This window comes from Rhinoderma darwinii, chromosome 10, assembly GCF_050947455.1.
Source record: "Rhinoderma darwinii isolate aRhiDar2 chromosome 10, aRhiDar2.hap1, whole genome shotgun sequence".
Classification (NCBI taxonomy): domain Eukaryota; kingdom Metazoa; phylum Chordata; class Amphibia; order Anura; family Rhinodermatidae; genus Rhinoderma; species Rhinoderma darwinii.
In genome coordinates, this window is record NC_134696.1 from 11,738,675 (window position 1) to 11,766,402 (window position 27,728).

Consider the following 27,728-nt stretch of genomic DNA (forward strand, 5'->3'; position numbering starts at 1 on the left):
TGGTTCTTTTGTAGATGTCACAGCTGGCGGAAAGTACGGCAAAGAAGACAGAGTTAGCACCCTACATGCCTGATGGAGTACAGGGAGCATCGGCATTTCAGGAGAAGGAGAGAAAGAAATATATATATGTCTTCATGTCGATGGTTGTAAATAATAATAAAGCTGTGGCCACTTCCACATTTCCATAAAGAAGGTGTTGGTGTTTTATTTAAAGAAGGATGGTATAAGGTCCTGGGCAAATTAGGTGGACAATGGGTCCTTGCAGTCCTGATATCGCCGCGTTTGCAAAAGTCCGAACTATGAGGGTATGTTCACACGAGGTCATTAGGTCATTACGTCCGTAATTGACGGACGTATTTCGGGCGCAAGTACCGGACCGAACACAGTGCGATCATATTTTCAGTGCGAGACAGTTGTCCGGCAGCGAGGCAGGAATTGTATTAATCCGTAGAATAAAGTGAACATGTAGTTATTACTGCACAATAGACGCCGTAAAAACGAAATCCCCCAGAAAATGGTGCATTTGCTGTTTTTTTTTTTTTTGCTAATTTCACCCCACAAATAGTAATAAACTAAAATAAAAAAAACTAAATTGGTCGTGTCATTAAGGAGTCAAATCAAGAGAAGGAGTGGGGGAGGGAAAGACGCCAAGCTGCAGGGTCCAAAGAGGGCGAAGGGCATTACTATCTTATAGGGAGCTCTATAGCCCCCCTACCATGTGATCACTGGCCAATCCCTGTAGATCATGATGATGTGATGCCACCCCCCATTTATTTATGCTAAGGGATTATTCCGACGAGCGGGATATACGTCCGTGCAACGCGCGTGATTTTCACGCGCATCACACAGACCTATTGGGGCCGTGCAGACATGTGCGTGATTTTTACGCTGCGTGAGTCCGTTGCGAAAAAGTCACGAGATGTCCGTTCTTTGGGCGTTTTTCACGCATCACGCACCCATTGAAGTAAATGCCACACGGAAGCACTTCCGTGCGGACTGCATTTTTCACGCAAGACTTGTTAAGTCTATGTAAATGAGTTGAGAAAACTTGGCCAAACAAGCACCAACCAGGAAGTGGATTTTCACTTGTTGGGTGTCACGGCACAGGGTGTGGACCCACTGGGCCGTACCGCGTAGCGGGGTAGCAGCTGGCCAACAAGGTACAAAACAATGTCTATAGTTCTGAACGGGTACCTGAGGCAATGTAGACAGTGGCAGGAACACGACTTGGCTTTCACAGCAGGTGACGCCGCGGATGCAGCGGAAGACACGACTTTGCTTTCACAGCAGGTGATGCCGCGGATGCAGTGGAAGACACGACTTGGCTTTCACAGCAGGTGACGCCGCGGATGCAGTGGAAGACACGACTTGGCTTTCACAGCAGGTGACGCCGCGGATGCAGTGGAAGACACGACTTGGCTTTCACAGCAGGTGACGCCGCGGATGCAGTGGAAGACACGACTTGGCTTTCACAGCAGGTAACGATTGTACGGGATGCAGGGCACAGGCAGCAGGAACGGGTAACACTGGGAACTAGAAAACACTGGGAGACCTTTAGCCAGACAGACTAGGGTATACAATGCCCAGCTAGCTTGCCCAACAGACCCTATGAATGCCCCCACACTATAATGCCCCCACAGTATAATGCCACCACACAGTATAGTGGCCCCCCATAACTGCCCCCACACAGTATAATGCTCCCCATAGCAGCCCCCACACCGTATAATGCCCCTTATAGCTGACCACCACAGAATAATGTTCCCATAGTTGGACCCCTACAGTATAATGCGCCCATTGTTGCCCCTCACACTATAATGCCCCCTAGAGCTGCGCCAACAGTATAATGCCCCTATAGCTGCCCCCACAGTATATTGCCACCCATAGCTGGCCACATAAAGTATAATGCCCCCCTACAGTATAATGCCCCCATCGCTGTCTCATTCAGTATAATGCCCCCTCAGCAGCTGCCATATAACCCCCCCTCCAATACCCAGTATAATGCCCCAATAAGTATGTACCCAATAGAAGACTTATAACATAATTACTTACCTATCCCCGTTCCCACGATGGGTGGAGGATCCTTCTCCTCTGCACTGTGCTGTGAGTGACTCGGCGCAGACAGGCTTAGGGGCCCGGTTGCAGTTGCGACCCCTATAGCTACGCCACAGCCCTCATCTATAAAGAGCGTCTCTCTGGTGGAACCAGCACATCCGTGTATTACATAGAGGGTCAGTATTTGGTTCCCTGGTGGTCTTGGGTAAGGAAAAGGTAAATTGCTGTCTCCTTGGTGGTCTAATAGTTTACCATCCTCCACAGGCTCTAGTGGTGTGTCTGGCCGCTGACGGGAAGCTAAATGCAATATTCACATCGTGATCGAATTCCCTCCCCGCCCACCATCGATCATACAGATCATGGAATAACATTCGCAACCCCTCAAAAACCTTAAATAAAAGTCAAGCATACAATATAGTTGGAAGTAAAAGGCTGTGGTGTTCATTATGGGTAACATAAAAATATTAATAAATCTTTATAATCAACTTGAATGAATTAATAAATAAATAATTAAATAAATAATGTCCAATAATGAAACGTCCAATAAACAAGCACTTGTCCACACAGCATTAGCTGCGAGACAACCCACTAACAAACTCCGCGACGGGGATTCTGTCCTTGAACAAGGGAAGGTGGGCGGGAATTCTGTCCTTGAACAACGGAGGGTGGGCGGGAATTCTGTCCTTGAACAAGGGAGGGTGAGCGGGAATTCTGTCCTTGAACAAGGGAGGGTGGGCGGGAATTCTGTCCTTGAACAACGGAGGGTGAGCGGGAATTCTGTCCTTGAACAAGGGAGGGTGAGCGGGAATTCTGTCCTTGAACAAGGGAGGGTGGGCGGGAATTCTGTCCTTGAACAAGGGAGGGTGAGCGGGAATTCTGTCCTTGAACAAGGGAGGGTGGGCGGGAATTCTGTCCTTGAACAAGGGAGGTTGGGCGGGAATTCTGTCCTTGAACAAGGGAGGGTGGGCGGGAATTCTGTCCTTAAACAACGGAGGGTGGGCGGGAATTCTGTCCTTGAACAAGGGAGGGTGGGCGGGGCTGCTTCAAACAGCTTCTTCAGACAATCTGCTGATCGGACCAGACATCCTTTTATCCTCCAGGATTTCCCGCCGCTCAGCTCCTCAAACCAATCCCTGGACTGTTGCCAACATCTGCCTGGTCACAAGGTCAAACCTGAGGAAACTTCTAGAACAAGGTAAATACCGTAAAGCCACACCCCAAAGAAGGGGTGTGAGAAGACACCAAAAGACAAAATAGGGGGAAAAGCAGAATATAGGAAAAACAAGGGAACAGAATAAGGGAAAAGAAAGAAGAAAAAAGGGTAAAAGGGGGTGCGAAGTGATCCCATGTGTCCCCCACGCTATTCGCTCTAAAGGGGGGCCTCTCATTAGGTTTAATAAGGGGCCGCCAGGCTCCCCTGAGTCCGGACTATCACGTGTACACATTTTGTAGCAAGATTTTTTTATTGATAAAATGTACGTCTTATAGTGTAAAAAATATAATTATATTTTTCATAAATCTGAATTTTGCTACAAAAACATTGAGACGTTCTTATTCCTCCAGGTTCATGAGGACAGATCTATGGAAGACTCAGGATTATTATTATTATTATTATTATTATTATTATTGACAGTAATGAAGACAAAAACAGGTTTCAGGTGGTAGAAAATGACTTTACTAAACCGTTTTATAAGCCAACAAACAATGACCATGAGGATAGTAAACAGTCCGCTGCTTCTCTCTCCTTGTGGTAAGATGATATTTGGGAGAAAGGTTGGAGGTGGTGGATGTCTCGGCACTTGGTTGTATAACCGGAGCTTCTGCAGTTTGAGATATTCCTGCTCGGCTGTGACGTGCCATTTATCCTCGCTGTAGAATCCGCTGGTTATAAACGGATCTTGTAGATCTTTCTCCCTGATGTAAGTTGTTTTTTGGAGAAAGCTTGGAGCTGGTAGATTTCGTGGCATTTCTAGAGCCTTTGCAGTTTGAGATGTTCCTGCTCGGCTGTGACGTGCCATTCCACCTCGCTGTAGAGTCCGCTGGTCATAAACGGATCTTGTAGATCTTTCTCCCTGATGTAAGTTGTTTTTTGGAGAAAGGTTGGAGCTGGTAGATTTCGTGGCATTTCCAGAGCCTTTGCAGTTTGAGATGTTCCTGCTCGGCTGTGACTTGTTATTCCACCTCGCTGTAGAGTTCGCTGGTCATAAACGGTTCTTGTAGCTCTTTCTCCCTGATGTAAGATGATATTTGGGAGAAAGGTTGGAGCTGGTGGATTGGTCGCCATCTCTGGAGTTAAGCAGTTTAGGATGTTCCCAGAGAAGTTCCTGCTCGGCTGTGACGTGCCATTCCACCTCATCTGTAGTGTCCATTGTTTATAAATGGTTCTTCTCGCTCTTGGAGATGGTGAAGCTTTTCCAGGTAATTGTTATAGATAAACTCTAAGAAAAGAAACAAATATCCACATTATAAACCCCATGATTGTAGAGATGAATAATAATATTATTACGAGGTCTGGTATACGAGGTGATAATGAGGTGACGTCTACTGACCTGCATATTCTGATAATAGCTCAATACATTCACCAGAATGAGGACCAACATCGACCACTCTATGATCTTTGATGTCATTTCACTGATCTGTTAAAAAAATATCAAAATTAATATAGAAAAAATTGCGCAAAACAAGAACTTTCCGCCCCAGCCGAGGTTTTGCCGCATTAATGTTTATTACATGGAGTCATGTGACTGACGGCGATGCCAAAATGGACCTGACCCATTGTCATATGACACCATATCCATTACATTGCGGACGTCACGATCACCATGGTGCTGAGAACGAGCACAAAGATTATAGGTCCAATTGTTTTCCTATAGAACGGCATCTAGGGGTACAAATAAAATCTATACAATAATCCAGAATAATCTCATTAATACCGGATTAAAGGAATTTTACATCGACTGGTTTGTACCAGCAGCTCAGCATGTCAATAACTTGATATTATGTATGAGATATACTGTACATACCTTTACACACTGATCTCCAGCGCACAGGTGGGTGTATACGGATACCTTATTTCCAATGACTGGTAATTTATTATATAGGAAAATAAAGTTTCTTATGTTTAGTAAGTGTCTTATAGGATTTACTACACTTTTATGTAAGATAAATGTTAATATAATACATATATAGCAATGACAGTACCGCTGCTTTCTATTCAGCATCTTCCTGCAAGAAGCTGAACAATGTTACCAGATGACGCTGTGTTACACCAGCATGTCGCCATCTGACGGCAGAGATCAGAAAATGAAGGGAAATGATCACCTCAGGATCTGAAGTTTTCTACATGTGAACCTAAAGACAAGGACGGTTGGATTCCATTCAAATATTATTTAAGAAAGGATACATGAAACCACTAAGGTCACGGCCATTATGCAGGACGCCAGTCTGAAATGGCTGATGAAGTTTCGGCTTTCGGACAATTTGTAGAGTAGTATGGACTGCCAAAGGTTGTAAAGGCTGCCAAACCCGAATGCAATGCAAGCATTAATCCGGTGAGTTATTGGATAATAGTAGGTCTAGAAAACAAGCAGACAGAGGTTAGAGCAAATCTTATGGAACTAATCACTAATTTACCCTCAGAACTTCCCAATAAATCCTAATTAACGTGTTCTGATATAATAACCCCAGAGACATAATGGATATAGAGGGGGGTCTCCTGCTTCCCTATTAGACAGAGCAGAAAGCCACTAACAAAAAATGGCTTCTGCTCTTGGGGGATTGAGGACACACATCTATTACATGGCCGTCCATTCATTCTAATAAGCCATGTAATACCACTTTAGTGTGTGGCCACTCGGTGATAACCGCTGATCATGATCACCAGGGCTTCAGCTGCCGGACCTACAGTAATTAGCTAATTGCCAGCGGGTCCCTATTTAGTGAAGATGGGACAACCCTATTAACGTAAAACATTTATTAACTAACCGAGAATGTAGCCATCATGGCTGTCCCGACGCATGATGACCATCCAATTGCCAGGAGGATCTTTTGAACCAAGGCCTGACGATCCCCAAAGGCTTCAGCATGGAGCATGATGTACTTATAGTGTAGAAACGTCAGGCCCAGAGCTGAAAAAGAGCAAATGAGCCGAATTAATCCTGTACCACGTGTAAAACAACCTAATAACATCTATGAAACGCGGACCAAACGCTAAACCAACAAGAAACCTTCAATAATGGACGGGAACATTTATCTGCATCGTCTAATCCGGACAATTATTATCAGTTGAAATTAACAAAACTTTATTTTTATTTTTTAGAAAATTTTGATTACTACTGCAGGCTGAGATGGGGGCAGGGTGCGATTGATGCCAAGTCTGAGTCATGTCTGACAGTCTGGTTGCTAGGGATACACTACCTAACAACCACAGTCTTGTCCAGCAATGAGTCCCTAGCAACCGGCCTGCATCTCTCACTGACGTAGTAATCACATTTTTGTAAAAAATAAATGTAGGTTTGACCCCAGAGTAATATAATCAGATATAAGACTTTTTATAATAACCCGCCATCCCCCAGAAGTAAGAGCATATTATAATCACTTCCGTGATATTTACTTACAGGCAATGGCCATTCCTATGAATCCTATTCTAAACAGGATATTTTCGGGAAAGAAATTTCCCGTTTCACTGTAAAAGAAAAAGAAAAACGCTCAATGTTAAATAATATAGAAAAATTGTCAGAATTGTTTCATCTTAATAATCAGCAGTCAGATAATAATCTATAGGACTGAGGAGATGCGTTTCTCTGTCCTCTTGCGGCCCCTCTGGGTAATGGAAGCCATTTTGTTAATTAGATATTTCCTCCTTATTTAAGTAATTACCTTATACATTCCCAAACTATAAAAGTCGTGTAATTCTCCATCTTACCTGATGTACATCAGTGGGGGGGCATGGCTGTTGATAACAGTCAGGGTGTAGCTACCAGAGAGCCAGGCCACACACCAAAAGGCCAAGAAGATGGTGAAGAATCCCAGTCCATTGATTTCCATAATAATGAAAAGTCGCCAATCAATTAGAAAATCGCGCTCTGTGTCAATTCACAGAAAGTAAGACCGTGCAGCTGTCAGGGGAATATTTATAACCTCTCATCATCTCTCTGTGACATCATAGCTCCGTGATGTCATCATGATGTCACAGTAAGGTCAGTTCTGCTGCTGTCAAGGGGAATTCCCAACTTCTCAGCTCTCTGTGACATCATAGCTCCGTGATGTCATCATGATGTCACAGTAAGGTCAGTTCTGCTCTGGAGCTGCCATGGTTTAGTATCTGCTATGAACTTATATCTGCTATGGGCTTCGCAGACCCCAGAACACAAGTCATTGATGTAGTGACATTTTAGCGTCTTTTTTCACAGAGGTCAATGTAAGGTCATCTGTTATACTGTGCTAATAAAAAGTATTTACCCCCCTCCATTGATTTTTACATGTTGTTTTGGGTGATGGCATTGTATCACAGGGGATTACATTTGGTAAAACAAGACTGACAGGACCAATGATGACATCACCCCCACATAACACAACCTCTAACATTTATATGAAATAACTGAGACCCAGACCAAGATGTGGGGTAAAGTGGGGGTCGGCCACAGCTTTTATTATTAACAATAAATTTGAGGACGTTGTCCGCTGGTTGGATAAACACATTGCAAGATAAACAGGTCACCCTGGGTGCCAGAACATTGCAGGCGCGATGGGCATGCTCCAGTTGTTTCCGGGTGATTTCACGAACGGTAGAGACAAGATCCTCCTAGAACCGCCGCTGTGACGTCTGGAACAGAACAAAATGATCAAAACAGGATGAACATAAAAACTCTGAAACAATTATCAACAAAATGACATTTAAGGCTATGTTCACACGCAAACTCAAAAACGTCTGAAAATACGGAGCGGTTTTCAGGCGAAAATAACTCCTGATTTTCAGACTTTTTTTAACAACTCGCGTTTTTCGCGGCGTTCTTTACGGACGTTTTTGGAGCTGTTTTTCAATGGAGTCAATGAAAAACACCTTCACAAACGCCCCAAGAAATGACCTGCACTTCTTTTGACGAGCCGTCATTTTACGCGCCGTATTTTGACAGCGACGCGTAAAATAAAGGCTTGTGGGAACAGAACATCGTAATTCCCATTGAAAGCAATGGGCAGATGTTTGTAGGCGTATTATGGGTGTTTTTTAATGCGTAATTCGAGGCTTAAAACTCCCGAATTACGTCTGAAACCACTGCGTGTGAACATACCCTAACTCCTTAACAAGATGCCACATACATGTACGTGGCAGTCGTTAAGGGGAAGTATGGAGCGGGATCACGGGCTGAGCTCGCTCCATACTTAGCGGGTATTCGCTGTGTAATATAGCCAACACCTCACTGCAACGGACAGAATCAAAAATCACTTTGAGTCTTCCCGTTTAACCCCTTAGATACCACAGTCAATCACGACCGCAGCATCTAAAGCATTAGAATGAGAGGGGCGACCCCCATTGACGTGCCCTTGTGCCCCCACGATGCTATAGCGGGATGCCGATGGTTATCATGGCAGCCCGGGGGCCTAATGAAGGGTCTGCCATCTTTGTTCTCCGGCAGGGCTTCATAGGTGGCTGTAAAAATCATGATATACTGCAATACGTTAGTATTGCAGTGGATCGTGTGAGCAATCCAATAATCGCTGGTTCAAGTCCACTCGGGGGACTTCTAAACTGAATTTTAAAAAGTAAAATAAGACCACAGTTCGCTTCGTCCCAGACAAGTAATCTTTAAGCTGTTGGATTACAATGACAAGGTGGCACTCATGAAAGCTTTCCGCAGCAGATCGCGTCCTTTGGAAATAATGGGCATGAAAGTGCTACTTTTTGAGGATTTCTCTGCGGAGGTTGCAAAACGAAGGCAGGCTTTCAGCAAGATCTGCACCGCGCTGTTCCAAGCGAAAATACGCTTTAACCTGCAGTACCCAGCCATCTTACGGGTGTTTCAAGAGAACGGGCGGAACAAGGTTTTCACCACGCCACAGGAAGCAGTGGACGCACTTACAGAGCTTTGCAGGCACAGACCCCAGCAAGAAGAGGAGCGTCACAGTCCAGCATACAGTCCAAATCGCAAGTCAAGAGAAGCCAAACGGAACCGACAAAATATGGAGCGAACCTGGGCAGAAGCTTTAATGCCCACACCAGGAAGATCCCGGGGGGGTCGAGCCGGAAATGGAGGGGACTCTCCGAAGCCGCAGAGTCGAATGCGGGACCGCACCCGATCTACGTCTCCTGATTGACGGACGAAGTTCTTTTCAGCACCATTTTATTTAAGCTGATGTGATGATGATTTTGTGGACGCTGTAGACCAATTGCAGATTCCGACCGGCTACAGATAAGTTTGCAGATAATTTGAACGTTTTGAGGGCGATATTTGGCGGTTTTATACGGCACTCTGTACCGGTCAACAGCTGACCTAATGTTATAATGTTACAATGTTGAAATTTATGCATTTTTGATATTTCCCTGCATTCTCGCTACAGGAGATTAGTGAGTGAGTTAGATCAGGTTCTGAGATTTTTCCTTGTGGGCGGGATCGACCGGGAATGAGACAATGCCTCCCCCACGCAAGGGATTCGTTATATCTGCCACAGATGGCATACTGGGGGAAGTTGCGGTAGGAGATCTGGGAAAAGGAGGCATGGAAACCTAGAGGCGAAACAAGATTTATGTGGATATGTGAGGATATAATCCAAACGGACTCTAGGGTGTTAAACCGACGATATGAGAATGTATAAATGTGTGCACAGGTGACAAAGGGGTAAGAGGTGGTAAGGGCAGGTGCTGCTTCCTCATTGAAGGAGACATATATGCAGGTCTGGGGGGGAGGGGGAGGGAGGGGCGTGATTTGACACAACAGAAAAAAGTGAAGTCACTTACACCAGTGGGTATTAAGGGGCTGATAACCCTTGCCGTAGGTGATTTTATGGTTTTGTTAGATAAGGGCCGGATGGCCTTGACATGGAGTTTGGTTCTGGTTTATAAGCCGGGTTTTGGTTATGTTATTAATGTTTATACATGGCTCTTGGAAAAAGGCGGATCTGACTCCCCGAACCTATCACGACTTTTAGGCACTTTAGCTCATTTTATGCACGGCCCAATAACATGAAAATAGTCTCTTGGAACGTTAAAGGGCTGAGATCCCCACAGAAACGGACCAAACTTTTGCGACACATGAAACGATTGCACCCAGATGTGGCCCTATTACAGGAAACTCACCTTACCGAGCCAGAGTTTAAGTATTTGCAAAAATTCTGGGTGGGTCAGGTTTTTGGCTCGTCGGCAAGGGAGGGTAAGGCGGGAGTTATAATTTTGGTACATAAAAATTTAGCGTTTACGCTGGTGTCCCAGGAACGGGATGACGAGGGCCGTTGGATCCATCTAGTGATGGAACATGCAGGGGAAACTATCAGTATTCATAATGTGTATGGCCCAAATACGGTTAACACAGGTTTTTTTGGTCATTTGGAAACCCAACTCCAGCAGGATCGCACTAGGTTTTTGATTCTGGGGGGAGACCTTAACACTGTGAGGTCTTCAAAGGCAGATAGGAGCGCAGGGACTAGTTCGCAGAGAAATAGAGATAAGATCTTGCCCGACTTTTTAAGACACATGGCCCTAATAGATGCGTGGAGGAGTCTACACCCAGATGCGCGGGAATATACACATTTCTCCCATGTTCATCAGTCATGGTCGCGTATTGATTACTTGCTAGTTAATGACGCATTATCGCGACGATTACGTGAAGCGGCGATTGAAGATCTAGTTATTTCGGACCATGCCCAGGTTACCATTACCTTGGCCGACACAGTAGCTAGAGGAACGGATTTTATCTGGAGGTTTCCCGCCTTTCTGGCAAAGGATGAGGGCTTTATACAGAACCTTAAGGGGTGGTGGATGGAATTTGATGGGCATAATGTATCGCATCGTTCAGAACCATCATTGTATTGGCGTACAGCTAAAGTGGTAATAAGGGGGAAAGTTATGCAATTTATGTCTAATCTTAAACGCAAGACGACCGAAGGATACAAGGCAGCGAGCGACAGATTACGGCGTGCATACACAGCATTTCTACACTCTCCATCACCGCCATTGGGGGAGAAATGGAGGGAAGCCAAGCGACAGTTTGATCAGTGGTTAGACAAAAGAGAGAGTATTTACCGGTCCCAATTTGATGCCGATCTAATGCGTTTCGGCAATAAAGCGGGCAAATTATTAGCGCGATTAGCGAAGGGGAGGTATGCACCGTCACACATTTCCACACTTAACGAATCTAATGGAACTTCTACCTCAGACCCCAAAAAAATCAACACCATATTAAGTAAATACTACCAAGCCCTTTACTCAGAAACTCCCATAGATCTCCAAAAAGGGAGGGAATTTTTGGAGAAGGTGAAGCTGCCAGGGCTCACTCAGGAGCAGAACGGTCACTTGAGCGCAGAGATTACATTAGAGGAAGTTCGGAGCGCCATTAAGACCTTATCTAACGGAAAGGCCCCGGGTCCGGATGGATTCACAGGAGAGTTTTTTAAATCTCTGAGAGAAGAAATCAGCCCTACCTTGGTGGCATACTATAATATTTTACTAAGGACGGGTGCTTTACCAGCAGAGGCCAAAGTAGCGCATATAAAGGTGTTACCCAAGAAGGGGAAGAATCCTCTTGACCCGGGGTCGTACCGTCCCATTTCACTGATAGACCAAGATCAGAAATTGCTCACAAAAATTTTGACCAATCGGCTGGCTATTTATCTACCCACACTGGTGGGAAAATCACAAGTAGGATTTGTAAAGGGCAGGGCAGCATTGACGAATCTACGCAAAGTGTTGACGGTGCTAGAAACAGTCGGGCACGATCCCCAGCCAGGTACCAGCCGGCACTATTAGCGTTAGACGCAGAGAAAGCCTTTGATAACATACAATGGGAATGGCTGGGGATGGTGCTGGACAAAATGAACGTTCAGGGAGACTTCCGGGTCTTCCTGAAGGGTGTCTACAATAACCCGCAGGCACGGGTTCACTCCTCAGGGTTCCTGTCGGATCCCTTCCAATTACATAAAGGAACACGACAGGGTTGTCCCCTGTCGCCCCTGTTATTCAATCTCGCATTGGGACCTATGGCTAGATTTCTGGAGAAATCGGATATGTTCAGAGGCATTCAAGTAGGGTCTCGGGCAGTGAAGTTAGCCCTGTTCGCTGATGACGTTATACTTTTTATGTCAAATCCTCAAGAGCATTTAAGGACAGTTTTTCAATTTTTGCAGGAATTTGGGCAATGCTCGGGATATAAAGTCAACCTAGCTAAAAGCGAACTGCTGGAGTTGGGCAGGCCATTGCCTAAGACCTTTTGGCAATCCTTGGGGTGTGGGATATCCCCGGTTGAACATTGCATTACTTATCTGGGTATCAGAATAGGGAGGGTGCCGGACACCCTGTATGGCCTAAATTATCCCCCGTTAATTAAAAAAATACAAGCGGAACTCACTAGATGGGGCCAATTGCCGTTGTCTCTCCTGGGAAGGTGCCACCTGATTAAGATGGTTAGTTTCCCCAGATTGCTATACCCCTTTCAAACAATCCCTCTCTTATTGAAGCATGTGGATGTCTCTAAACTTTTGGCCTCATTCACTAAATTTATATGGGCAGGAAAAAGGCCTCGCATAGCACTTACCAAGCTTATGATGGGCAAACAAGAAGGGGGTGTGAACTTTCTGAATGTCAGGGGTTATAACGTGGCCTGTCTCTTTCGTCATGTAGTAGATTGGCTTCACGAAACTAGTAATTATTCCAACTTAGATCTGGAGGGGGAGTATGCCTCACCCTGGAACCTGAAAGCTTTGTTACATTGTAGAGTTGCTTCTCTTCCGTGCCGTCTCAAAACCTCCATTGTATTGAGAGATACAGTCCTAGCTTGGAAAGTGGTACGTAAGCAGTTTGGGTTACCTCACCTGGTATCGAAATATATGGCGTTGAGCGGACACCCGGAATTTTTACCGGGAGTAGGCAAGGGGGACGGATTTGCCTCATGGGGGAGGGTAGGAATTCACAACGCAGGGGATCTTATGCACATAGAGGAAAGGAGGTGGTTAACTGGGGAGGAAATCACCACTAAACTCAGACCCATAGCAGGTAGGGTCAATTTTTTACAAATACTTCAGGTACGAGCATTTTCACACCTCCAGGCTCAGGGATTTGAGTATGGAAGCTACCTCGCACACTTTAGATGAGGTCATAGGTCCAACAACTGGGCGAGCGACCATTTCAGGGTTGTATAGAGCACTGAGAGATGGTTTTGTTCGTCCGTAATCAAGGATTAGTTTCAAAAACTGGGAACGGTGGACCCAAGATCCAGGTATAGGAGAGATCATACTGGGGGGTTGGGAGATGGTACGGAAGAGTGTTATAAATGAGAGCTGGAGGGAAACCTATTTTAAGTTGATGCATGCAGCTATATATGGCTTTAATATTTTGCCTTCACAATCCTTCCTGTCCCAAGTGCAATACACCACTGACGAATTTGTGGCATGGAGTGTTGGGGGGCGTACATACGATACGATTTTGGGGGATGGTACAAAAATATATTGAGGATCATTGGAAAGCGAACCTCCCAATGACGCCTCAAGCGCTACTATTCCATCAGGCGCGGCCGCCGGAGGAAGAGGGTGCTCGAGGAGTGAGATCACCTCCAGTGCTGGTGCACACGATTTTACTGGTAGCCTTGAGATGCCTGCTGAGTAAATGGTTGGAGGCAGACATGCCGGGGATAGAACTGATTGTGTCACGGCTGAAACAGTTATTAGTTCTTGAGAGGGTGGAGGTGGAAAGGCGGAAGGAAACGGGAACCAAGAAGCTATTTGATAAGTGGCAAATATTCAAAGAATCGCAGTGCACAGCAGCCGAAATAGCGGAAATTGTTAAGCCTTTCCAGCACACAAAGTGGTATTATACGCAGCTCTTGGCAGGCACTTTAGGGGGGTTGCAACTTTGAACTAGTTGGGGGATAAATGATAAGTAGAAACTCATTGATGACCTAAGTCGTGTCGGGGTTGGGGGAAGTCATGTTTTCGGTCCATATGAAGATCGACACTTATGCCATGTTTATATGTTATGTTATGTTGAATTTAATTCAAAGTTAATTCAATGACAGCTGAGTGCTGCGCACTCATGATGTAACTTTTACATGGAATGTTTGTAAGAAAATGTGAAAACTGACAATAAAAAGGATATTTAAAAAATAAGTAAAATAAAGTTTTTTACAAATATCCCCAAAAATAATATTTACATTTCTAAAAAATTCCCTCTGCCCATTTTTTCTGTAGAGTAATGTTAAACAACATATAAGTTAGCATAACTGATATCGCCGCGTTTGCAAAAGTCCAAACTATTACAATCTGATGTTATCTAAGCCACTCGCTGAACACCGTAAAAAAAAACAATAAAAATGTTTAAAACACCCAAATTGCTGTTTTTTGGTCACGTTAGTTTCCCCAAAAAGTAGAATAAAAACTAGTCAAAAAGTCGCACCCCAAAATGGTAACAACAAAAGCTCGCCTCGCAAAAAATAAGCCCTCACATCGCTCAATCAACGGAAACATAAAAAAGTTATGGCTCTCAGATTTTGGTGACACAAAACAAATTTTTTTAACAAATAGTTTTACAAAGTGGTAAAACATGAAAAAATATAAAGTCGATATCGCCGTAATCGTATTAATCCGTAGAATAAAGTGAACATGTAGTTATTACTGCACGATAGACGCCGTAAAAGCGAAATCCCCCAGAAAATGGCGCATTTGCTTTTTTTTTTTTTTTTGCTAATTTCACCCCACAAATAGTAATAAACTAAAATAAAAAATTCTAAATTGGTCGTGTCATTAAGGAGTCAAATCAAAAGAGGGAGTGGGGGAGGGAAAGACGCCAAGCTGCAGGGTCCAAAGAGGACGAAGGGCATTACTATCTTATAGGGAGCTCTATAGCCCCCCTACCATGTGATCACTGGCCAATCCCTGTAGATCAGGATGATGTGATGCCACCCCCCATTTATTTATTCTTAAAGTGACCCCCAGGTCAAAGCTCCCAACCGCATGCCCCTGGGGAACTGAAAAGCTCTATACAGTGATCTGCATGTAATATAATTATTAACCCCTTGATGTTGCAACCAATTTTGTCGGTTAAGCTGCAAATAATTTTTTCCGCTTTTGTCTCCCTTCATTGTGACCATTTTGCAGTACATTTAAATTAGCATTTAAAGGAGAACTCCACTTTATTGTTTTATTGCACCCTCCATTTGTACATTGGTGTTTCACTGGAGTGCTGTGTGTAGAAATACTTACCGATCCCCGAATCCTGTCGTTTTCCGGGTCCATTCTGACCTGGTCTAGAATCACTGCTGTTCAGAATTCCTGGAAGTCAATGCATTCCTATGGAGCCTCGTTCTGGCCTCGTTCTGGCCTCGTTCTGACCTCGTTCTGGCCTCGTTCTGGCCTCGTCCTGGCCTTGTTCTGGCTTCCATAGGAATGCATTGAGAGCCTGAGTTCCGGTTTATTCAAAAGCACAGTAACTTCAGACAAGTCTGGGGGAAGGTCACGTGAGCGGCGTTGGACCCGAAAAATACAAGATACGGGGATCGGTAAGTATTTTGCTCACAGCACCCCACTGAAACACCAATGTACAAAAGGAGGGTGCAATAAAAAAATAAAGCGGAGTGCTCCAATAATTTATCTTTATTTTTATTGTTTTTTTAAGTTTTTGAAGCCCTTCATCATTCACCATAAATAATATGTTATTGTTCGCGTCAGAAAACTGTTATAGGAGTCAGTAGCTGTCACTATTATTGGGCTCAGTAGCTGTCACTGTTATTGGGGTCAGTAGCTGTCACTATTATTGGGGTCAGTAGCTGTCACTATTATTGGGGTCAGTAGCTGTCACTGTTATTGGGGTCAGTAGCTGTCACTATTATTGGGGTCAGTAGCTGTCACTATTATTGGGGTCAGTAGCTGTCACTATTATTGGGGTCAGTAGCTGTCACTGTTATTGGGGTCAGTAGCTGTCACTATTATTGGGGTCAGTAGCTGTCACTATTATTGGGGTCAGTAGCTGTCACTGTTATTGGGGTCAGTAGCTGTCACTGTTATTGGGGTCAGTAGCTGTCACTGTTATTGGGGTCAGTAGCTGTCACTATTATTGGGGTCAGTAGTTGTCAGTATTATTGGGGTCAGTAGCTGTCACTATAATTGGGGTCAGTAGCTGTCACTGTTATTGGGGTCAGTAGCTGTCACTATTATTGGGGTCAGTAGCTGTCACTATTATTGGGGTCAGTAGCTGTCACTATTATTGGGGTCAGTAGTTGTCACTATTATTGGGGTCAGTAGCTGTCACTATTATTGGGGTCAGTAGCTGTCACTATTATTGGGGTCAGTAGCTGTCACTATTATTGGGGTCAGTAGCTGTCACTATTATTGGGGTCAGTAGTTGTCACTATTATTGGGGTCAGTAGCTGTCACTATTATTGGGGTCAGTAGCTGTCACTTTTATTGGGGTCAGTAGCTGTCAATATTATTGGGGTCAGTAGCTGTCACTATTATTGGGGTCAGAAGCTGTCACTATTATTGGGGTCAGTAGCTGTCACTATTATTGGGGTCAGTAGCTGTCACTATTATTGGGGTCAGTAGCTGTCACTATTATTGGGGTCAGTAGCTGTCACTATTATTGGGGTCAGAAGCTGTCACTATTATTGGGGTCAGTAGCTGTCACTATTATTGGGGTCAGTAGCTGTCACTATTATTGGGGTCAGTAGCTGTCACTGTTATTGGGGTCAGTAGCTGTCACTATTATTGGGGTCAGTAGCTGTCACTATTATTGGGGTCAGTAGCTGTCACTGTTATTGGGGTCAGTAGCTGTCACTATTATTGGGGTCAGTAGCTGTCACTATTATTGGGGTCAGTAGCTGTCACTATTATTGGGGTCAGTAGCTGTCACTATTATTGGGGTCAGTAGCTGTCACTATTATTGGGGTCAGTAGCTGTCACTATTATTGGGGTCAGTAGCTGTCACTATTATTGGGGTCAGTAGCTGTCACTTTTATTGGGGTCAGTAGCTGTCAATATTATTGGGGTCAGTAGCTGTCACTATTATTGGGGTCAGTAGCTGTCACTATTATTGGGGTCAGTAGCTGTCACTATTATTGGGGTCAGTAGCTGTCACTATAATTGGGGTCAGTAGCTGTCACTATTATTGGGGTCAGTAGCTGTCACTATTATTGGGGTCAGTAGTTGTCACTATTATTGGGGTCAGTAGCTGTCACTATTATTGGGGTCAGTAGCTGTCACTATTATTGGGGTCAGTAGCTGTCACTTTTATTGGGGTCAGTAGCTGTCACTATTATTGGGGTCAGTAGCTGTCACTATTATTGGGGTCAGAAGCTGTCACTATTATTGGGGTCAGTAGCTGTCACTATTATTGGGGTCAGTAGCTGTCACTATTATTGGGGTCAGTAGCTGTCACTGTTATTGGGGTCAGTAACTGTCACTATTATTGGGGTCAGTAGCTGTCACTATTATTGGGGTCAGTAGCTGTCACTATTATTGGGGTCAGTAGTTGTCACTATTATTGGGGTCAGTAGCTGTCACTATTATTGGGGTCAGTAGCTGTCACTATTATTGGGGTCAGTAGCTGTCACTTTTATTGGGGTCAGTAGCTGTCAATATTATTGGGGTCAGTAGCTGTCACTATTATTGGGGTCAGAAGCTGTCACTATTATTGGGGTCAGTAGCTGTCACTATTATTGGGGTCAGTAGCTGTCACTATTATTGGGGACAGTAGCTGTCACTGTTATTGGGGTCAGTAGCTGTCACTATTATTAGGGTCAGTAGCTGTCACTATTATTGGGGTCAGTAGCTGTCACTGTTATTGGGGTCAGTAGCTGTCAGTATTATTGGGGTCAGTAGCTGTCACTATTATTGGGGTCAGTAGCTGTCACTATTATTGGGGTCAGTAGCTGTCAGTATTATTGGGGTCAGTAGCTGTCGCTATTATTGGGGTCAGAAGCTGTCACTGTTATTGGGGTCAGTAGATGTCACTATTATTGGGGTCAGTAGCTGTCACTATTATTGGGGTCAGTAGCTGTCGCTATTATTGGGGTCAGTAGCTGTCACTGTTATTGGGGTCAGTAGCTGTCTCTATTATTGGGGTCAGTAGCTGTCACTATTATTGGGGTCAGTAGCTGTCACTATTATTGGGGTCAGTAGCTGTCACTGTTATTGGGGTCAGTAGCTGTCAGTATTATTGGGGTCAGTAGCTGTCGCTATTATTGGGGTCAGTAGCTGTCACTATTATTGGGGTCAGTAGCTGTCAGTATTATTGGGGTCAGTAGCTGTCGCTATTATTGGGGTCAGTAGCTGTCACTGTTATTGGGGTCAGTAGATGTCACTATTATTGGGGTCAGTAGCTGTCACTATTATTGGGGTCAGTAGCTGTCGCTATTATTGGGGTCAGTAGCTGTCACTGTTATTGGGGTCAGTAGCTGTCTCTATTATTGGGGTCAGTAGCTGTCACTATTATTGGGGTCAGTAGCTGTCTCTATTATTGGGGTCAGTAGCTGTCACTATTATTGGGGGTAGCAGCTGTCACTATTATTGGGGTCAGTAGCTGTCACTATTATTGGGGTCAGTAGCTGTCACTATTATTGGGGTCAGTAGCTGTCACTGTTATTGGGGTCAGTATCTGTCACTATTATTGGGGTCAGTAGCTGTCACTATTATTGGAGTCAGTAGCTGTCACTATTATTGGGGGCAGTAGCTGTCACTATTATTGGGGTCAGTAGCTGTCACTATTATTGGGGTCAGTAGCTGTCACTATTATTGTGATCAGTAGCTGTCACTATTATTGGGCTCAGTAGCTGTCACTGTTATTGGGGTCAGTAGCTGTCACTGTTATTGGGCTCAGTAGCTGTCACTGTTATTGGGGTCAGTAGCTGTCACTATTATTGGGGTCAGTAGCTATCACTATTATTGGGGTCAGTAGCTGTCACTGTTATTGGGGTCAGTAGCTGTCACTATTATTGGGGTCAGTAGCTGTCACTATTATTGGGGTCAGTAGCTGTCACTATTATTGGGGTCAGTAGCTGTCACTGTTATTGGGGTCAGTAGCTGTCACTATTATTGGGGTCAGTAGCTGTCACTATTATTGGGGTCAGTAGCTGTCACTGTTATTGGGGTCAGTAGCTGTCACTGTTATTGGGGTCAGTAGCTGTCACTGTTATTGGGGTCAGTAGCTGTCACTATTATTGGGGTCAGTAGTTGTCAGTATTATTGGGGTCAGTAGCTGTCACTATAATTGGGGTCAGTAGCTGTCACTGTTATTGGGGTCAGTAGCTGTCACTATTATTGGGGTCAGTAGCTGTCACTATTATTGGGGTCAGTAGCTGTCACTATTATTGGGGTCAGTAGTTGTCACTATTATTGGGGTCAGTAGCTGTCACTATTATTGGGGTCAGTAGCTGTCACTATTATTGGGGTCAGTAGCTGTCACTATTATTGGGGTCAGTAGCTGTCACTATTATTGGGGTCAGTAGTTGTCACTATTATTGGGGTCAGTAGCTGTCACTATTATTGGGGTCAGTAGCTGTCACTTTTATTGGGGTCAGTAGCTGTCAATATTATTGGGGTCAGTAGCTGTCACTATTATTGGGGTCAGAAGCTGTCACTATTATTGGGGTCAGTAGCTGTCACTATTATTGGGGTCAGTAGCTGTCACTATTATTGGGGTCAGTAGCTGTCACTATTATTGGGGTCAGTAGCTGTCACTATTATTGGGGTCAGAAGCTGTCACTATTATTGGGGTCAGTAGCTGTCACTATTATTGGGGTCAGTAGCTGTCACTATTATTGGGGTCAGTAGCTGTCACTGTTATTGGGGTCAGTAGCTGTCACTATTATTGGGGTCAGTAGCTGTCACTATTATTGGGGTCAGTAGCTGTCACTGTTATTGGGGTCAGTAGCTGTCACTATTATTGGGGTCAGTAGCTGTCACTATTATTGGGGTCAGTAGCTGTCACTATTATTGGGGTCAGTAGCTGTCACTATTATTGGGGTCAGTAGCTGTCACTATTATTGGGGTCAGTAGCTGTCACTATTATTGGGGTCAGTAGCTGTCACTATTATTGGGGTCAGTAGCTGTCACTTTTATTGGGGTCAGTAGCTGTCAATATTATTGGGGTCAGTAGTTGTCACTATTATTGGGGTCAGTAGCTGTCACTATTATTGGGGTCAGTAGCTGTCACTATTATTGGGGTCAGTAGCTGTCACTATAATTGGGGTCAGTAGCTGTCACTATTATTGGGGTCAGTAGCTGTCACTATTATTGGGGTCAGTAGTTGTCACTATTATTGGGGTCAGTAGCTGTCACTATTATTGGGGTCAGTAGCTGTCACTATTATTGGGGTCAGTAGCTGTCACTTTTATTGGGGTCAGTAGCTGTCAATATTATTGGGGTCAGTAGCTGTCACTATTATTGGGGTCAGAAGCTGTCACTATTATTGGGGTCAGTAGCTGTCACTATTATTGGGGTCAGAAGCTGTCACTATTATTGGGGTCAGTAGCTGTCACTATTATTGGGGTCAGTAGCTGTCACTGTTATTGGGGTCAGTAACTGTCACTATTATTGGGGTCAGTAGCTGTCACTATTATTGGGGTCAGTAGCTGTCACTATTATTGGGGTCAGTAGCTGTCACTTTTATTGGGGTCAGTAGCTGTCAATATTATTGGGGTCAGTAGCTGTCACTATTATTGGGGTCAGAAGCTGTCACTATTATTGGGGTCAGTAGCTGTCACTATTATTGGGGTCAGTAGCTGTCACTATTATTGGGGACAGTAGCTGTCACTGTTATTGGGGTCAGTAGCTGTCACTATTATTAGGGTCAGTAGCTGTCACTATTATTGGGGTCAGTAGCTGTCACTGTTATTGGGGTCAGTAGCTGTCAGTATTATTGGGGTCAGTAGCTGTCACTATTATTGGGGTCAGTAGCTGTCACTATTATTGGGGTCAGTAGCTGTCAGTATTATTGGGGTCAGTAGCTGTCGCTATTATTGGGGTCAGAAGCTGTCACTGTTATTGGGGTCAGTAGATGTCACTATTATTGGGGTCAGTAGCTGTCACTATTATTGGGGTCAGTAGCTGTCGCTATTATTGGGGTCAGTAGCTGTCACTGTTATTGGGGTCAGTAGCTGTCTCTATTATTGGGGTCAGTAGCTGTCACTATTATTGGGGTCAGTAGCTGTCACTATTATTGGGGTCAGTAGCTGTCACTGTTATTGGGGTCAGTAGCTGTCAGTATTATTGGGGTCAGTAGCTGTCGCTATTATTGGGGTCAGTAGCTGTCACTATTATTGGGGTCAGTAGCTGTCAGTATTATTGGGGTCAGTAGCTGTCGCTATTATTGGGGTCAGTAGCTGTCACTGTTATTGGGGTCAGTAGATGTCACTATTATTGGGGTCAGTAGCTGTCACTATTATTGGGGTCAGTAGCTGTCGCTATTATTGGGGTCAGTAGCTGTCACTGTTATTGGGGTCAGTAGCTGTCTCTATTATTGGGGTCAGTAGCTGTCACTATTATTGGGGTCAGTAGCTGTCTCTATTATTGGGGTCAGTAGCTGTCACTATTATTGGGGGTAGCAGCTGTCACTATTATTGGGGTCAGTAGCTGTCACTATTATTGGGGTCAGTAGCTGTCACTATTATTGGGGTCAGTAGCTGTCACTGTTATTGGGGTCAGTATCTGTCACTATTATTGGGGTCAGTAGCTGTCACTATTATTGGAGTCAGTAGCTGTCACTATTATTGGGGGCAGTAGCTGTCACTATTATTGGGGTCAGTAGCTGTCACTATTATTGGGGTCAGTAGCTGTCACTATTATTGTGATCAGTAGCTGTCACTATTATTGGGCTCAGTAGCTGTCACTGTTATTGGGGTCAGTAGCTGTCACTATTATTGGGGTCAGTAGCTGTCACTATTATTGGGGTCAGTAGCTGTCACTGTTATTGGGGTCAGTAGCTGTCACTATTATTGGGGTCAGTAGCTGTCACTATTATTGGGGTCAGTAGCTGTCACTATTATTGGGGTCAGTAGCTGTCACTGTTATTGGGGTCAGTAGCTGTCACTATTATTGGGGTCAGTAGCTGTCACTATTATTGGGGTCAGTAGCTGTCACTGTTATTGGGGTCAGTAGCTGTCACTGTTATTGGGGTCAGTAGCTGTCACTGTTATTGGGGTCAGTAGCTGTCACTATTATTGGGGTCAGTAGTTGTCAGTATTATTGGGGTCAGTAGCTGTCACTATAATTGGGGTCAGTAGCTGTCACTGTTATTGGGGTCAGTAGCTGTCACTATTATTGGGGTCAGTAGCTGTCACTATTATTGGGGTCAGTAGCTGTCACTATTATTGGGGTCAGTAGCTGTCACTATTATTGGGGTCAGTAGCTGTCACTATTATTGGGGTCAGTAGCTGTCACTATTATTGGGGTCAGTAGCTGTCACTATTATTGGGGTCAGTAGCTGTCACTATTATTGGGGTCAGTAGCTGTCACTATTATTGGGGTCAGTAGCTGTCACTATTATTGGGGTCAGTAGCTGTCACTTTTATTGGGGTCAGTAGCTGTCAATATTATTGGGGTCAGTAGCTGTCACTATTATTGGGGTCAGAAGCTGTCACTATTATTGGGGTCAGTAGCTGTCACTATTATTGGGGTCAGTAGCTGTCACTATTATTGGGGTCAGTAGCTGTCACTATTATTGGGGTCAGTAGCTGTCACTATTATTGGGGTCAGAAGCTGTCACTATTATTGGGGTCAGTAGCTGTCACTATTATTGGGGTCAGTAGCTGTCACTATTATTGGGGTCAGTAGCTGTCACTGTTATTGGGGTCAGTAGCTGTCACTATTATTGGGGTCAGTAGCTGTCACTATTATTGGGGTCAGTAGCTGTCACTGTTATTGGGGTCAGTAGCTGTCACTATTATTGGGGTCAGTAGCTGTCACTATTATTGGGGTCAGTAGCTGTCACTATTATTGGGGTCAGTAGCTGTCACTATTATTGGGGTCAGTAGCTGTCACTATTATTGGGGTCAGTAGCTGTCACTATTATTGGGGTCAGTAGCTGTCACTATTATTGGGGTCAGTAGCTGTCACTATTATTGGGGTCAGTAGCTGTCACTTTTATTGGGGTCAGTAGCTGTCAATATTATTGGGGTCAGTAGTTGTCACTATTATTGGGGTCAGTAGCTGTCACTATTATTGGGGTCAGTAGCTGTCACTATTATTGGGGTCAGTAGCTGTCACTATAATTGGGGTCAGTAGCTGTCACTATTATTGGGGTCAGTAGCTGTCACTATTATTGGGGTCAGTAGTTGTCACTATTATTGGGGTCAGTAGCTGTCACTATTATTGGGGTCAGTAGCTGTCACTATTATTGGGGTCAGTAGCTGTCACTTTTATTGGGGTCTGTAGCTGTCAATATTATTGGGGTCAGTAGCTGTCACTATTATTGGGGTCAGAAGCTGTCACTATTATTGGGGTCAGTAGCTGTCACTATTATTGGGGTCAGTAGCTGTCACTATTATTGGGGTCAGTAGCTGTCACTGTTATTGGGGTCAGTAGCTGTCACTATTATTGGGGTCAGTAGCTGTCACTATTATTGGGGTCAGTAGCTGTCACTGTTATTGGGGTCAGTAACTGTCACTATTATTGGGGTCAGTAGCTGTCACTATTATTGGGGTCAGTAGCTGTCACTATTATTGGGGTCAGTAGTTGTCACTATTATTGGGGTCAGTAGCTGTCACTATTATTGGGGTCAGTAGCTGTCACTATTATTGGGGTCAGTAGCTGTCACTTTTATTGGGGTCAGTAGCTGTCAATATTATTGGGGTCAGTAGCTGTCACTATTATTGGGGTCAGAAGCTGTCACTATTATTGGGGTCAGTAGCTGTCACTATTATTGGGGTCAGTAGCTGTCACTATTATTGCGGACAGTAGCTGTCACTGTTATTGGGGTCAGTAGCTGTCACTATTATTGGGGTCAGTAGCTGTCACTATTATTGGGGTCAGTAGCTGTCACTGTTATTGGGGTCAGTAGCTGTCAGTATTATTGGGGTCAGTAGCTGTCACTATTATTGGGGTCAGTAGCTGTCACTATTATTGGGGTCAGTAGCTGTCAGTATTATTGGGGTCAGTAGCTGTCGCTATTATTGGGGTCAGTAGCTGTCACTGTTATTGGGGTCAGTAGATGTCACTATTATTGGGGTCAGTAGCTGTCACTATTATTGGGGTCAGTAGCTGTCGCTATTATTGGGGTCAGTAGCTGTCACTGTTATTGGGGTCAGTAGCTGTCTCTATTATTGGGGTCAGTAGCTGTCACTATTATTGGGGTCAGTAGCTGTCACTATTATTGGGGTCAGTAGCTGTCACTGTTATTGGGGTCAGTAGCTGTCAGTATTATTGGGGTCAGTAGCTGTCGCTATTATTGGGGTCAGTAGCTGTCACTATTATTGGGGTCAGTAGCTGTCAGTATTATTGGGGTCAGTAGCTGTCGCTATTATTGGGGTCAGTAGCTGTCACTGTTATTGGGGTCAGTAGATGTCACTATTATTGGGGTCAGTAGCTGTCACTATTATTGGGGTCAGTAGCTGTCGCTATTATTGGGGTCAGTAGCTGTCACTGTTATTGGGGTCAGTAGCTGTCTCTATTATTGGGGTCAGTAGCTGTCACTATTATTGGGGTCAGTAGCTGTCTCTATTATTGGGGTCAGTAGCTGTCACTATTATTGGGGGTAGCAGCTGTCACTATTATTGGGGTCAGTAGCTGTCACTATTATTGGGGTCAGTAGCTGTCACTATTATTGGGGTCAGTAGCTGTCACTGTTATTGGGGTCAGTATCTGTCACTATTATTGGGGTCAGTAGCTGTCACTATTATTGGAGTCAGTAGCTGTCACTATTATTGGGGTCAGTAGCTGTCACTATTATTGGGGTCAGTAGCTGTCACTATTATTGGAGTCAGTAGCTGTCACCATTATTGGGGTCAGTAGCTGTCACTATTATTGGGGTCAGTAGCTGTCACTATTATTGGGGTCAGTAGCTGTCACTATTATTGGGGTCAGTAGCTGTCAATATTATTGGGGTCAGTAGCTGTCACTATTATTGGGGTCAGAAGATGTCACTATTATTGGGGTCAGTAGCTGTCACTATTATTGGGGTCAGTAGCTGTCACTATAATTGGGGTCAGTAGCTGTCACTATTATTGGGGTCAGTAGCTGTCACTATTATTGGGGTCAGTAGCTGTCACTGTTATTGGGGTCAGTAGCTGTCAGTATTATTGGGGTCAGTAGCTGTCACTATTATTGGGGTCAGCAGCTGTCACTGTTATTGGGGTCAGTAGCTGTCAGTATTATTGGGGTCAGTAGCTGTTACTAAAATTGGGGTCAGTAGCTGTCACTATTATTGGGGTCAGTAGCTGTCACTATTATTGGGGTCAGTATCTGTCACTATTATTGGGATCAGTAGCTGTTACTATTATTGGGGTCAGTAGCTGTCACTATTATTGGGGTCAGTAGCTGTCACTATTATTGGGGTCAGTAGCTGTCACTATTATTGGGGTCAGTAGCTGTCACTATTATTGGGGTCAGTAGCTGTCACTGTTATTGGGGTCAGTAGCTGTCACTATTATTGGGGTCAGTAGCTGTCACTATTATTGGGGTCAGTAGCTGTCACTATTATTGGGGTCAGTAGTTGTCACTATTATTGGGGTCAGTAGCTGTCACTATTATTGGGGTCAGTAGCTGTCACTATTATTGGGGTCAGTAGCTGTCACTATTATTGGGGTCAGTAGCTGTCACTTTTATTGGGGTCAGTAGCTGTCAATATTATTGGGGTCAGTAGCTGTCACTATTATTGGGGTCAGAAGCTGTCACTATTATTGGGGTCAGTAGCTGTCACTATTATTGGGGTCAGTAGCTGTCACTATTATTGGGGACAGTAGCTGTCACTGTTATTGGGGTCAGTAGCTGTCACTATTATTGGGGTCAGTAGCTGTCACTATTATTGGGGTCAGTAGCTGTCACTGTTATTGGGGTCAGTAGCTGTCAGTATTATTGGGGTCAGTAGCTGTCACTATTATTGGGGTCAGTAGCTGTCACTATTATTGGGGTCAGTAGCTGTCACTATTATTGGGGTCAGTAGCTGTCGCTATTATTGGGGTCAGTAGCTGTCACTATTATTGGGGGTAGCAGCTGTCACTATTATTGGGGTCAGAAGCTGTCACTATTATTGGGGTCAGTAGCTGTCACTATTATTGGGGTCAGTAGCTGTCACTATTATTGGGGACAGTAGCTGTCACAGTTATTGGGGTCAGTAGCTGTCACTATTATTGGGGTCAGTAGCTGTCACTATTATTTGGGTCAGTAGCTGTCACTGTTATTGGGGTCAGTAGCTGTCAGTATTATTGGGGTCAGTAGCTGTCACTATTATTGGGGTCAGTAGCTGTCACTATTATTGGGATCAGTAGCTGTTACTATTATTGGGGTCAGTAGCTGTCACTATTATTGGGGTCAGTAGCTGTCACTATTATTGGGGTCAGTAGCTGTCACTATTATTGGGGTCAGTAGCTGTCACTATTATTGGGGTCAGTAGCTGTCACTGTTATTGGGGTCAGTAGCTGTCACTATTATTGGGGTCAGTAGCTGTCACTATTATTGGGGTCAGTAGCTGTCACTATTATTGGGGTCAGTAGTTGTCACTATTATTGGGGTCAGTAGCTGTCACTATTATTGGGGTCAGTAGCTGTCACTATTATTGGGGTCAGTAGCTGTCACTATTATTGGGGTCAGTAGCTGTCACTTTTATTGGGGTCAGTAGCTGTCAATATTATTGGGGTCAGTAGCTGTCACTATTATTGGGGTCAGAAGCTGTCACTATTATTGGGGTCAGTAGCTGTCACTATTATTGGGGTCAGTAGCTGTCACTATTATTGTGGACAGTAGCTGTCACTGTTATTGGGGTCAGTAGCTGTCACTATTATTGGGGTCAGTAGCTGTCACTATTATTGGGGTCAGTAGCTGTCACTGTTATTGGGGTCAGTAGCTCTCAGTATTATTGGGGTCAGTAGCTGTCACTATTATTGGGGTCAGTAGCTGTCACTATTATTGGGGTCAGTAGCTGTCACTATTATTGGGGTCAGTAGCTGTCGCTATTATTGGGGTCAGTAGCTGTCACTATTATTAGGGGTAGCAGCTGTCACTATTATTGGGGTCAGAAGCTGTCACTATTATTGGGGTCAGTAGCTGTCACTATTATTGGGGTCAGTAGCTGTCACTGTTATTGGGGTCAGTAGCTGTCACTATTATTGGGGTCAGTAGCTGTCACTATTATTGGAGTCAGTAGCTGTCACTATTATTGGGGTCAGTAGCTGTCACTATTATTGGGGTCAGTAGCTGTCACTATTATTGGAGTCAGTAGCTGTCACCATTATTGGGGTCAGTAGCTGTCACTATTATTGGGGTCAGTAGCTGTCACTATTATTGGGGTCAGTAGCTGTCACTATTATTGGGGTCAGTAGTTGTCACTATTA